This window comes from Mustela nigripes, chromosome 16 (genome assembly GCF_022355385.1).
Source record: "Mustela nigripes isolate SB6536 chromosome 16, MUSNIG.SB6536, whole genome shotgun sequence".
In the NCBI taxonomy this organism is placed as follows: Eukaryota; Metazoa; Chordata; class Mammalia; order Carnivora; family Mustelidae; genus Mustela; species Mustela nigripes.
This window is the reverse complement of record NC_081572.1, coordinates 27254745-27266531: the sequence shown is the minus strand read 5'-3', so window position 1 is coordinate 27266531 and position 11787 is coordinate 27254745. Positions and strand designations below refer to the sequence as shown.

The window sequence follows — 11787 nt, the reverse complement described above, 5'->3', positions numbered from 1 at the left end:
GTAAACAAGATATCCTAATCTTGGTTAGAAGAATCACCAACAAGGATATGGGAGATTGAAATCCCATAGCTATTTGTTTATTTGTTTGTTTTTAAAATACTTACTTAAAAAAATAGTCTGACTTTTTTCAGCTTTGAAATATAATTGATATAAAACACTTGTAAGTTTAAGATGTATGATGTGATGGTTTGATATGTGTATATATTGAAGAACTTTTACCACAATAAGGTTAGTTAACACATTCTTTGCCTGATGTTACTACCATTTTGTTGTTGTTGTTGTTGTTATTTAAGATTTCATTTATTTATTTGACAGAGAGATCACAAGTAGGCAGAGAGGCAGGCAGGAGAGAGAGGGAAGCAGGCTCAATGCTGAGCAGAGAGCCTGATGTGGGGCTCAATCCCAGGACCCTGGGATCATGACCCGAGCCGAAGGCAGAGGCTTAACCCACTGAGCCACCCAGGTGCCCCTTTGTTGTTTTTAAGGTGAGAAATCACTTGCCCATACCTTTTTGAAAAAAGGTAAGTGCTCACTTCAACAGCACATATACTAAAATTAGAATGATACAGAGAAGATTAGCATGGCCCGTGTCCAGGGATGACACAGAAATCCATGAAGCATTCCATATTTTTGAGCACTGGGTGATGTATGGAATTGCTGAATCACTATATTGTATACCTGAAGCTAATACAATACTGTATGTTAAGTATACTGGAATTCAAAATTAAATTAAACTGAATTTTTTTTAAAAAGGCCATTTTTAAAAAAATACAAGGGCCAGGTCACTTCCAGGATCTAGGATGAGATGAAAACCTCTCTGCAGGTGGAACAGAAGAGAAGGATACTCAGAGCCCCCAGAGAGACATGCATTCCTACAGGTGTGCAAGAAAAATGAATAAGAAGGAATGAGAAGTGATGCAAAGGACCAGAGCCACAGGAGAAAGAATGAGGAATTAAACTGATTAAATTCCAAGTAAGGGATCTCACTAGCCTCTTTCTGTTCATTCTCCACAAAATATCTCTAGATCAGAGCCTAGGATATTATCTTTGGAATAAATGAGACTCAGACTGTCCCAAGTTTCACTAGAAAGAATTCAGTTTCAATTGATTTTATACACTTTAGAAAAAATAGATGTGGTGGAGCTCTGCAAGTTTTAGCAATTGCCTAATAAGTTCCCTAGCCTATTTCACATTCAATATACAGTATTTCTGGAAAGAATTAAGTATGATAATTATACTGCCCATATATTTCCCTTTAATGTTTGCAATAACCAAAAGAAAATTAATGCAAGAAAAGAAATATAGATAATAATACTTTTCTTCTTAAGACATATCTCTCTAAGAGAGACATCCTGGGCACCAGCTATAAATTACTGTACCCATTTAAAGTGTTGTAAAAATAAAAACTAGTAGGTAGTGAATAGAGATTTGCGCCACACAGACTGTACTGTAGAAATAACTAGCTTCTCACAATGGGAACATTCCCATTTACAGAAAATAATTTCAAGTTGCTTTTTTTTTTCTTTATTTGACACAGCAATGTTGTTGTGACCTTCATCCACACTGTGAGTTTTGGTAATATTTTCATTTATATCTTCTCTCCATGGGGATAAATGGTTCTAACCTTGAAATCTCAGTTCATATGTGAAAAATAACTTTATAAATACTTCAAACACTTACATTTTCAGCAACAGATGTTCCAGTATGAATATAAAACAGCATTTCTGTCAAACACAGCAATACATTACTTGAACTCAGAAGACAGGAATCCCTATGCACACACAGTTCACTGCCAGTTCTCAGAAATAGTTTACATATTCTTCAGTGGCATTATGATTATATGTATTTCTTATTAGGTGGTGACTGATTTGGGGTTCCTAGAGCTGTTTACTGGCAACTCAGAGCATTTGTTGATTCAGCTGTAACCCTTGATATCCTTATAGTCATCAACATTAGTTAAATTTTAAAAAGCTATCAATTTTATCCATTTATATATTAATTTCACAAACATTCTTTGAAGATCTATTATTTACCATGCACTTTCATAGGCCTAGAAGATAAATTATACCTGTTATCTTTTGCCCTTAAAGGACTCTCATTCAAGTAAGAAAAACAAACATGCAAAGATATATTTTATTTCAAAACAACAACTCTGCTGTGACTGTTACTAAATTGTTTTTAGGACTATAATGCCTGTGTGTGTGTGTGTTGACACAATGTACACACAATGTTTTAATTTGGATTACCTTCAAAGCAGACACTAAGCAGGGATTTGGGTTCAAGTAATATTTTTTAAAGATTCATTTATTTATTTGAGTGGGGAGAAGATAGAGAAAGAAACCCAATAAAGGGGTGGGAGAGGGGCCGAAGGAGAGGGAAAGAAGCAAACTCCCAGCAAGTGAGGTGCCTGAGGCAGGGCTTGATCCCAGGACCACGAGATCATGACCTGAGCCCAAACCAAGAGGCAGACCCTTAGCTGATGCAGCCACCTAGGTGCCCCTCAAGTAATTTTTAAGGAGGTAATCATAAGAAGTCCTTGAAGTCAGTGGCCTCTAGGTAAGAACTTGAGGCTCTCCCACCATTACCTGAAGGCTTTGGTGCACCACAGATGGCCTGGCTCCATACCCAGAGCTTCTCATTCAGTAGGTTTGTGGTGCGACACAAGGACTTGCATTTTCAAATGCCCACTGGACACGGAGACTGAGGGTGTCCAGCCTGCACTGTAAGGACCACTGATGTGGCAGGTATGAGCAGGATATAATAGTCATGGGCACATACATTCAGATATTTTCGATGTCCTTGTTCTTACCAAAACATCACAATTTCCTCATGCTTTTAGCCATCCATTGCATCAGCGACTGAACATGTGTGAGCTGTAGCCATGCATGAACCTGGAAGGCTCTGCCCCCACATTAACCAGGTATTAACCAGGTAGCTAAACCCAGGTGGCTCATTAAAAAATATTTGACTGGTACCATGCACCCATTTTATCTTATTTTATTTTTTTTCTGGGATACTTCTGACTGTAAACTAAATGTCCATGTTGGGTTTGAGAAGAGCAGGGTGCAAAGGTTACATTTATGGCACGAAAAATGTCCTCTTGGATAATTCATGTGAAATAGCTTTCAGCTGCTAGATCAGGAGGAGCGAGGACTGAACGTGTGTATGCGCGTGTATGTGTATTAATAATATGTGCATGTATAGCAGGAATAAATATTTTGTGTCCATAAATATTTGATAAAATTCTTCCAAGCATGAAATCGGAATTTTCTCTACACCAAGCCAAGTATTTCCGTGAGGTTCATAGAGCTGGGATAAAAACAGAAGTCTCGTAAACCAGTTTGGCAAAATAACCACATATATACCTTATTGCCTTTGAATAAAGAACATTTTGTGCAGAAAGCTTTCCACTCTGGTTCTTGCCTATGACTACACTACAGGTGAAAAAAAAAAATGCCATTTATGGAGGGACATTTTTAAAAACAAAATGAATGTTTGTACTTATGTGTGGAGCATAGTAACAAAGAAATGTATTTAACTGCAGAATGCTATTTGTTTCCACAGAATACACATGCAATTTTCTATTCTGAGTACACATTTAAATCCACATAAAGAGGGCACTTTATTTTCCAAGGACACTGAGTGGAATAATGTAAACTGACTAAAAAGAGATGAACTCTACCTTCTGCCATGTACTCTGGGACTATAAAGGCATCAGAATTAGGAGAGCTAACTAGATGATTTCAGCTGTATGATCTATTCATTCTAATATATAATTTTAGATGGTAAGGGGTCTGTGATAACTGTACTCTCTTCTCACTGAATATTTAATTTTTCCAATAAAAAGTATATAGGAACAATATATACTTTGAACAAGATGTTTAGAGTCCCTTGACTTGAAATATCAGTGGGCTCTATCCCTTCAAGTCCATAGGCTAAGAAGCTAAAGAATGAAATAAAATTTCTGTCATTATTAGTTGCACTTAAATAACGCAGCTTGAATATCTGGCCTGAAAAATAGAATTACAGTCTTCTTTGGGTCAACATATACATACTAAATAAAATCTCCCCCTCCAAGTCTTATTTTAAAATTGACTTCTTGCTTGTATGACTGAGTCTCTTTCTTTTTGCAGGAACCCTAGCCATTCCAGTGCTCTAGTTTTCAACCATTTGTTGTATTCCGATTCAATCACACGCTTCAAACCCTGTGTTCTTTAAAAGCCGACTTTGTGATCTGCCATACCTTTTCTGGTTTTTAAAAGCAGATGTATAGAAACTCCACTGGTCCTTAATTTACTACTGAGAGCTACAGCCAGAAAAGGGGAGGAGTTGGGTGGGGTGGGAAAGCGACACATGTCATTGAACACAGATTCATTTAACAGTCGCCAAGCTCCTGTTCTGAGTTGCTGTCAAGAGTCTTCTGGGTATGTTAGCTTCTTCAATCAAGACAGCGGCACATTGAGGATGTTATCTCCTTATAGTATAGTCATTAATGTGTCCATGCCTGTTCAAACTGCTTCCTCTCTCCAAACATGCCCTTTCCATGCACCCCACTTCCACATCAGGCCCTTTGACCCTAACAAAAGGCAGCTCCAACTTCAAGACCCACACTTGTCCTTTTCTTTAGGAAGCCTTGTCTATTCTACTTCCCAATATGAATCATTCACTACTGTGCTCAGTGAACATTTTTTATAGATTTGAAGTATTATTACACTTACCACTTTGGTTATAGTTCATAACATTTGTATCTGCTACTCCACGAAGTCTATAAAGTACTGGGGGGAAATGCTAGAAAATGATGTCTCTTTCTTATTAGCTAACAAGGTATGAAGTGCTTCCACAGACTGCCATCTTCCTTGTAATTCAGTTCTGCTCAGTTCAACCAATATTTATTGAGTACCTACTGTTGTCCTAGGAATTGAAATAATCATGTAGAACTCAAAGATGTATTAATATTGAGCATTGAGGAGTGATTAGGTATATATACAGGCTATTTCATACACCAGAAATATGGTGGAATTTTCCTGAGCAAGAAGTCTTATACATCCTAACCTAAGAAAGTAGGGTAGACTCTGGACTGGAAGAGGGAGGGTCTTTATTCCAGTCTAGGTATCAGAAGACATAGGGAAGAAAAGGAGTCACTCCTGGTCGAGTGTGGGAGTGAGCCTGTACCCACGACGCATGTATGTATACTGAAAGAGCTATGTGCGAAGGTTTCATGAAGCTCTTATAGCCAAAGGTAAACATTATCCAATGATACACGACTGCCTCATCAGTAAAATCATAGTAGTCCTAGGCCACTGAGATGCTTTTATCCAGTGGAGAGAAATCATAGCAGGTAGCCAGTTTGCCAGGTTTCAGGAACAATGGCCAGCTAAGGCCCACTCAGTCCAGCCTCCATTGGTGGTCAGATCACCTCTGAACCTGACAGTGAAGTTAAATGTCTTTCAAGACAGACCTATGCCTTGCTCTATTTTCCAGTGTTGTTTTCTTGTCATAGGAGTGATTAAGTCTAGCTACTTGGATTGGATAAGTACGCTGCACTTGGTAGTACAAAGCCATTTGATACCACAAGGCAGATAGCAAAATTATTATTTTTTTAATTATTTAATTTGGGAAACATTAAGGTTAACCAGCAGCATAATGTTATTAGTGACTAAGCCAGCTCGTAATATTTACATGCTACCAAACATTTGTCCAGGGGTCTTCCAAAATCTTCGTTCAAATGAGGACATTTCTCAGAGTCCTTAAAAAAAAAAAAAAAAGCATGTTTTGTTATGTAACAGTAAAATTCATATGAGTGCCCCAGTCTTTCTTTCTCTTTGACCCCGGACTGGGCTCAACTTTGCCTCCTTTGTTTCTGAGCCTTGCATCTTCCCATTCCCATTCAGAAGCTTTCTATCACTGCCATACTATGTCTTCGTTGTTTTTTTTTTTTAAACTTGGGGTGGGGCACCACATTGACCAAATAAGAAAAAAGATATAAAATTATCATCGTGTAGCAAGAAGAAAGAAAGCAATAGAAAGTTAAGGCTAGGGCCAGTTAGGGATACTTGGGGCAGGAGTGGGAGGGGAAATCACGAAGAAAGAGGCAGCAGGGAGCTGCGCAAATGAAGGAAATCGATCCAAAAAAGAAAATGATTTTTAAACGAGGATCACACGGGCGCTTCCCTGTTGAAGAAACTTTTTTTTTCTAAGTTTTTTTTTGTTTTGTTTTAAGATTTTATTTATTTATTTGACAGAGAGAGATGACAAGCAGGCAGAGAAGCAGGCAGAGAGAGAGAGAGAGAGAGAGAGAGAGGAGAAGCAGGCTCCCTGCTGAGCAGACAGCCCGATGCGGGGCTCGATCCCCGGACCCTGAGATCATGACCTGAGCCGAAGGCAGCGGCTTAACCCACTGACCCACCCAGGCGCCCGAAGAAACATTTTTTAAGCATTTTTTTTTTTTTCAAATTTAGGTTTTAATTGCTGGACTTTTTTTTTTTTTTTTCCCAACTTAAGGAGCACTTTGAATCTAAACTATGTGGGTCATGGTTTCCATAGAATTGTAGATTTCCTTTCGCCAGTTTGAAGACGTGGCCTCACTCAGCCACTATGCTCCTGTGAGCAAGAAGAACTTCAAAGTAATGCTGAGGGACTTCCAGAAGAGGTCTCTAAAAAGACTGTTGAACACTACATCAAAAACTAATGATGTGTATGTGTTGGCTAATTGAACATAATTTTAAAAATTTAAAAAATAAAAGATCTAGACAACTGATCACTTTTTGTTTGTTGAAAAAGTGAATTAATGTTTGACACTTAAAAAGTAGTATATGTAGGAAGAAATCTGTATTAGTAGAATCCTTGGTAATCCAACACTGAAAACTAATTAAAAGTATGGTATTATTGACGGCATGTTCAGTGGTCCACACATTTATGATTGATTTAACAAATTTCATAGATAGCATATACTTTGTATTCCTAGAAGAAGTGAATGGAAAGAGAGCTAATACGAGGTATATCTTATTCTACCTGCTTTTTTTTTTTTTTTAAGATTTTTATTTATTTGAGAGAGAAAGACACAGAGAGGGAAAACAAGCAGGGGGAGTGGGAGAGGGAGAAACAGGCTTCCCACTGAGCAGGGAGCCTGAATGCGGGGCTTGAACCCAGGACCCTGGATCATGACCTGAGCCAAAGACAGATGCTTAATGAGAGTCATCCAGGTGCCTCCCCCACCATTCTACCTATTTTTAAGGCCACCAAAACTTAAATAGCTAAATATGCAAAAAATGTTAATATATATTTAGGCTTACATTCTTTGATGGGGTCTGTTGATTTTTTTAAAATAATACTAAAATTCATGCCCATGTTGACCTCTAGAGAAATTTACAAGTTATGGATGCTAAATTTCTTATTTCATAGTGAGAGATGCTGTTTTGTCTTTGTATCTCCAATGCATATCACTATGCCTGGCACTGCAAATATTTGGGAAGATATTTGGCTTATACATGAGTGAATAAGTGAACAAACACTACTTCAATTTATTTTGCAAAGGAAGTGCATGGGAACACCTGAGTAGATTTGTAAGTGGCCCTTCTGCAGATTACAAGTGTTTATTCAGGGACACCCTAAAGAGCAGTTTATGTGCTGGTGAAAGAAATACTTGCCCGTTTGATGGTATTGAAAAATTTTGGAAGTTACCTTGTCCAATGATACTAGTTCAGATGTTGCATGCCTGATGCTCGAAATGATGTCTGTGATACAACAAACTGAGTTCTCTAAATTGCCTTTAGTGACTCACTTGAGGATCCTGGACAGTGAGGTATCAGGGACCTGAATGCCCCTGTCCATCTGGCCGGGGGGCTGAGATGGACATAGGTGAACTGAACACCTCCCAGGACCAATAACTTGCCCTGACTGAAGGAGCTTCAATATTCTTCAGGCCCAAAGGTCTCCTGAATTTGTCTGTCTTTACTGTACAGTTCTTGCAAAAAGCTGGCATCTAAACACAGGCTCTTGATACTCACGTAGAGGGTCTTTTTCTTCACTGACAAATTTGCCTTCACATTTGTTCCATGAGAAGAGAAAGCAACATAGAAGCAGAGCTTCTCCTCTTCCTGGGATGATTTACTCTTGACATGACCAGTGGAATACTCTGGTTCTAGAGTTCCTCTCCCCAGCTTTATAAGGATATAAGGAATCATTTCCCTCCTCTTTTTGTTAATGCTGGCTTTATAAAGTTCCCCGATAAAACCTGATGTCTACACCATCTCTTGTGGCATAGTGAACTGTGTCCCAGTGTTCCAAGTCCTATTGCAAGATGGTTGGTGACTATAAACAGATCTTCCTTGCACAACAAAGTTATTCATTAGATAGAAGCACTGACATTGTATTTTCCACTGAATAGGACAGGTGCAGGGAGGCCTCAGGTAGTTACATTTTAAAATAAAACTCTTTCTGGGAGAAGTTGCTATACTAGTCTAAGGGAGTCTTTCAAATCATTATTGGGAGAGAGCAATTCAGCCCACATGAGACATTCAGAAAGTAATGTCTAATCACTGTTACCTAGTTGTGTTTCTACAATAACACTATACAATGGGTAGTCCCAATTTAGTTAAGTAATTTGGTCAATGCCATGAAGTTAAAACTTGGATTTGAATCCATCTGACTCTGACTTTGATTTTTCCACTTCTTGTTAACAGCACCTAGGGTTCTGTATTCAGTCATTACGCAAATAATCATAAGCCGTTCCTGAAGGGTCAGGGAGATCTTCCCCATGAAAACAAGATTTTCATTTCTCTTTATTGGAAAAGGTAGTGGCAGGTATGGTAAGTGTTCATGAATATATGTAAAATCATTAAATATAAGTGTAAAAATACATGTGAAATCCAAAGTATATACTACCTAAACTCTAGTAGAAATTTTGGCGATTTAAATATTTTATTTACTTACTTGACAGACAGCGATCACAAGGAGGCAGAGAGGCAGGCAGAGAGAGAGAGGGGGAAGCAGGCTCCCTGCTGAGCAGAGGGCCCGATGGGGGGCTCCATCCCAGGACCCTGGGATCATGACCTGAGCCAAAGGCAGAGGCTTTAACCCATTGAGCCAACCAGGTGCCCCAACATTTCAGTGACTTAAAGATAGTTTTTGTTTTGTTTTGTTTTGTTTAGATATTGGTCATGGAGGTGACTTGGCACAACAGATAAAATGCATTCTCTGAAGTCAGAAAGATGGCTTCAAGTTCCTCTCACAAACTGTTACCAGTTAGGTGAACCTGTTTGACCTTTCTGATGCTCATTGTCCAATAATGTTACTATCTTCTTGGGGTTTATGTTACTTATGCCAAGACATCACTGAGGGTCTTGTTAAAATGCAGATTCTGACTCAGGAATCTTGGTGGAGCTTCAGATTTCCTGTTTTTAACACACTGCCCATTGATACTGATGCTGCCAGATTTTGGACCACATTCTATAGCAAGGTAGAGTCTCATCATCAGGAATGTTGACATTTTGGTTCAGATAATGCTCTGTTCTACAGGGTTGTCCTATGCATTGTAGGACTCTTAGGACACAAGTAACACTTGTCCTGTCCCAGTTCCTGACATATAATAGAAATCAGGTGAATCTTTGTTCTTTTCTTTTCCCACGTCTTCTGCTTAGACTTGGTAGTTGTCAAGAAGTTTAGACTGAAGGTCACCTCTAGGATGATAATATCCTCTAAAAGAAGAGTCAGCAAAATACCACTCATAGGCCAAATCTAGGGTACCACCTAATTTTGCAAATAAAATTGTGTTGGAAAGCATCCTCAACCACTAGTTTATCAGTTTTCTTTGGTTACTTTTGCACTAAAACAGCAGCGTTAAAGTAATCCCAGCAAAACCCATGCAGCCTACAAAAATCTAAAATATTTACTCCATGGTCCTTAGCAGAAAAAGTTTGCCAAGAGCTGTTCTCAATACCTGAAAATCCTGCAGCTTTCGCTTTTTGAAGCTGTAGAAGCAGTGTTTCATAGAAGTCTTTTGGGTATTATTCAATAGATGCTACATCAAGTACATTTCCTTTGGGTTGGTCCCAAAGAGAGTGGCTCAATTCTTTTCCATTTATCAATGAGCCATTGGCTTCTATAATGCAGGCATTAGGCAGCCTCTTCAGAAACAGTGGAAATAAAAATAAATCTCAGGTGCCAGAGAGCACTGGATAGGTTTCCCTTTTTTAAAAAATCTTTTTTTTTCCCCCCCAAGCACAGACAATTTACTTTCCTAATTATAATTGACAAGAGTCAGTCACAGGAGAAAAATGTATCTTCCATGGCTGCCAACTTTACTTAACCTAGTATGTTTGTGCTGGTGACTGGTGATTTGCATTTGTGCAAGGTCTCACAGGAGCCAGACTGCTTTTAAAAACAAACTCGGAGAATTTGGATGGACAGCACATAGGGATTTTTCTGAGTAAATTGAATAATGCTTATTTATGAAGGAAGGTTTGGGGAAGTCATATGGGTAAGCTGCACTTGGTTGCTACCTGTAGAAGAGAATATGGTTTGTGTAGCTTCAAGTATTGTCTCACTGTAATGTGAAGGATCATCACAGGTGATCCTCATTATAGCTGCTTCACACATTTTCATGCTTACTGTGAGGCAGTAATGTGTGTTAGAATAGGCTAGATCAGCTCTCTCAATCTCAAGCACTATTTGGACCAGATACGTCTTTATTGTGGAGTCTATATGGTCAGTGTCAGATATCTGGCAGCATCCCTGGTCTTTATCCACTACATGCCAGTGTTAATCCTTTCCCCAGTTGTGGCAATCAAAACTATCTCTAGACATTGTTGAATATTCTTTGGGTGTCAAAATCACTCCTGGTTGAGAATTACTGACCTATGTTATGCCACATGAAAAAATTATCTCAGTGGCTTAATATACCAAATGTTTATTTCTTGCTGACATAAATTATACTGGACATCTTTCCAGGGCAATTGTCCTCTATATGGTGGCTCTGTATTCTAAGTTACTTTGATCTTATGGTATTTTCGACCAACACATGCATCATGGAGAGTAAAAGGAGGGTGTAGAATTGAATACAAGCTCTTAAATTCCTGTGCTCAGAAGTGACATTTCCTGCTTCTGTTCACATTTCATTAATAAAAGCAATTCATGTGGTCATGCCTACCTTTAAGAGGGTGAAAAGTAAGATCTTTCTCCAGGAAGATCTCCCTCCAAGTAAGATCTCCCTCCAAATAAGATCTCCCTTCAAGAAGATCTCCCTCTGAGAACATTCTGCTGTCAAGCACAATTCTTATCTGTTAATCTCCACTTTCTTCAGTGAATTTTTGCTGATACTGAGAACTACCATATTATCCAGGGAGGAGAAAGAGACTAGTAATGTAGTTGAGAACATGGATGCTGGAACCACTGTACTTGGGGCTGAATCAAGTTCTACAGATTTGCATCTGTGATCTTAAATGAGTTAGGTAACCTCACTGTGCATAAGCTCATCTATAAAACAAGGAAAAACAGAAGTACTTAACACAAGGGGAAGTTACAAGGATGAAATGTGTTAGCATTTTAACACTTTAGAAAAATGCCTGGAACATGATGAACACTTTGTAAATATGTTTAAGTCAAAGTAAATAAAATTCAGAGAGAACGACTATACATTTTTTAAAAAAGATTTTATTTATTTATTTGACAGAGAGAGAGATCACAAGTAGGCAGAGAGGCAGGAAGATTGAGAAGAAGAGGAAGAAGCAGGCTCCCTGCCAAGCAGAGAGCCTGATCCAGAACTCGATCCCAGGACCCTGAGATCATGAC

General features: G+C 38.6%; 1 non-coding gene across 1 annotated transcript; it reads left to right on the top strand.

Moving 5' to 3' along the window:
• Nucleotides 1-525: 525 nt before the first annotated feature.
• LOC132004671 (U6 spliceosomal RNA) lies at nt 526-632 on the top strand. Its single transcript, XR_009400615.1, has one exon. It is a non-coding gene; the product is annotated as a U6 spliceosomal RNA (small nuclear RNA).
• Nucleotides 633-11787: the final 11155 nt, after the last annotated feature.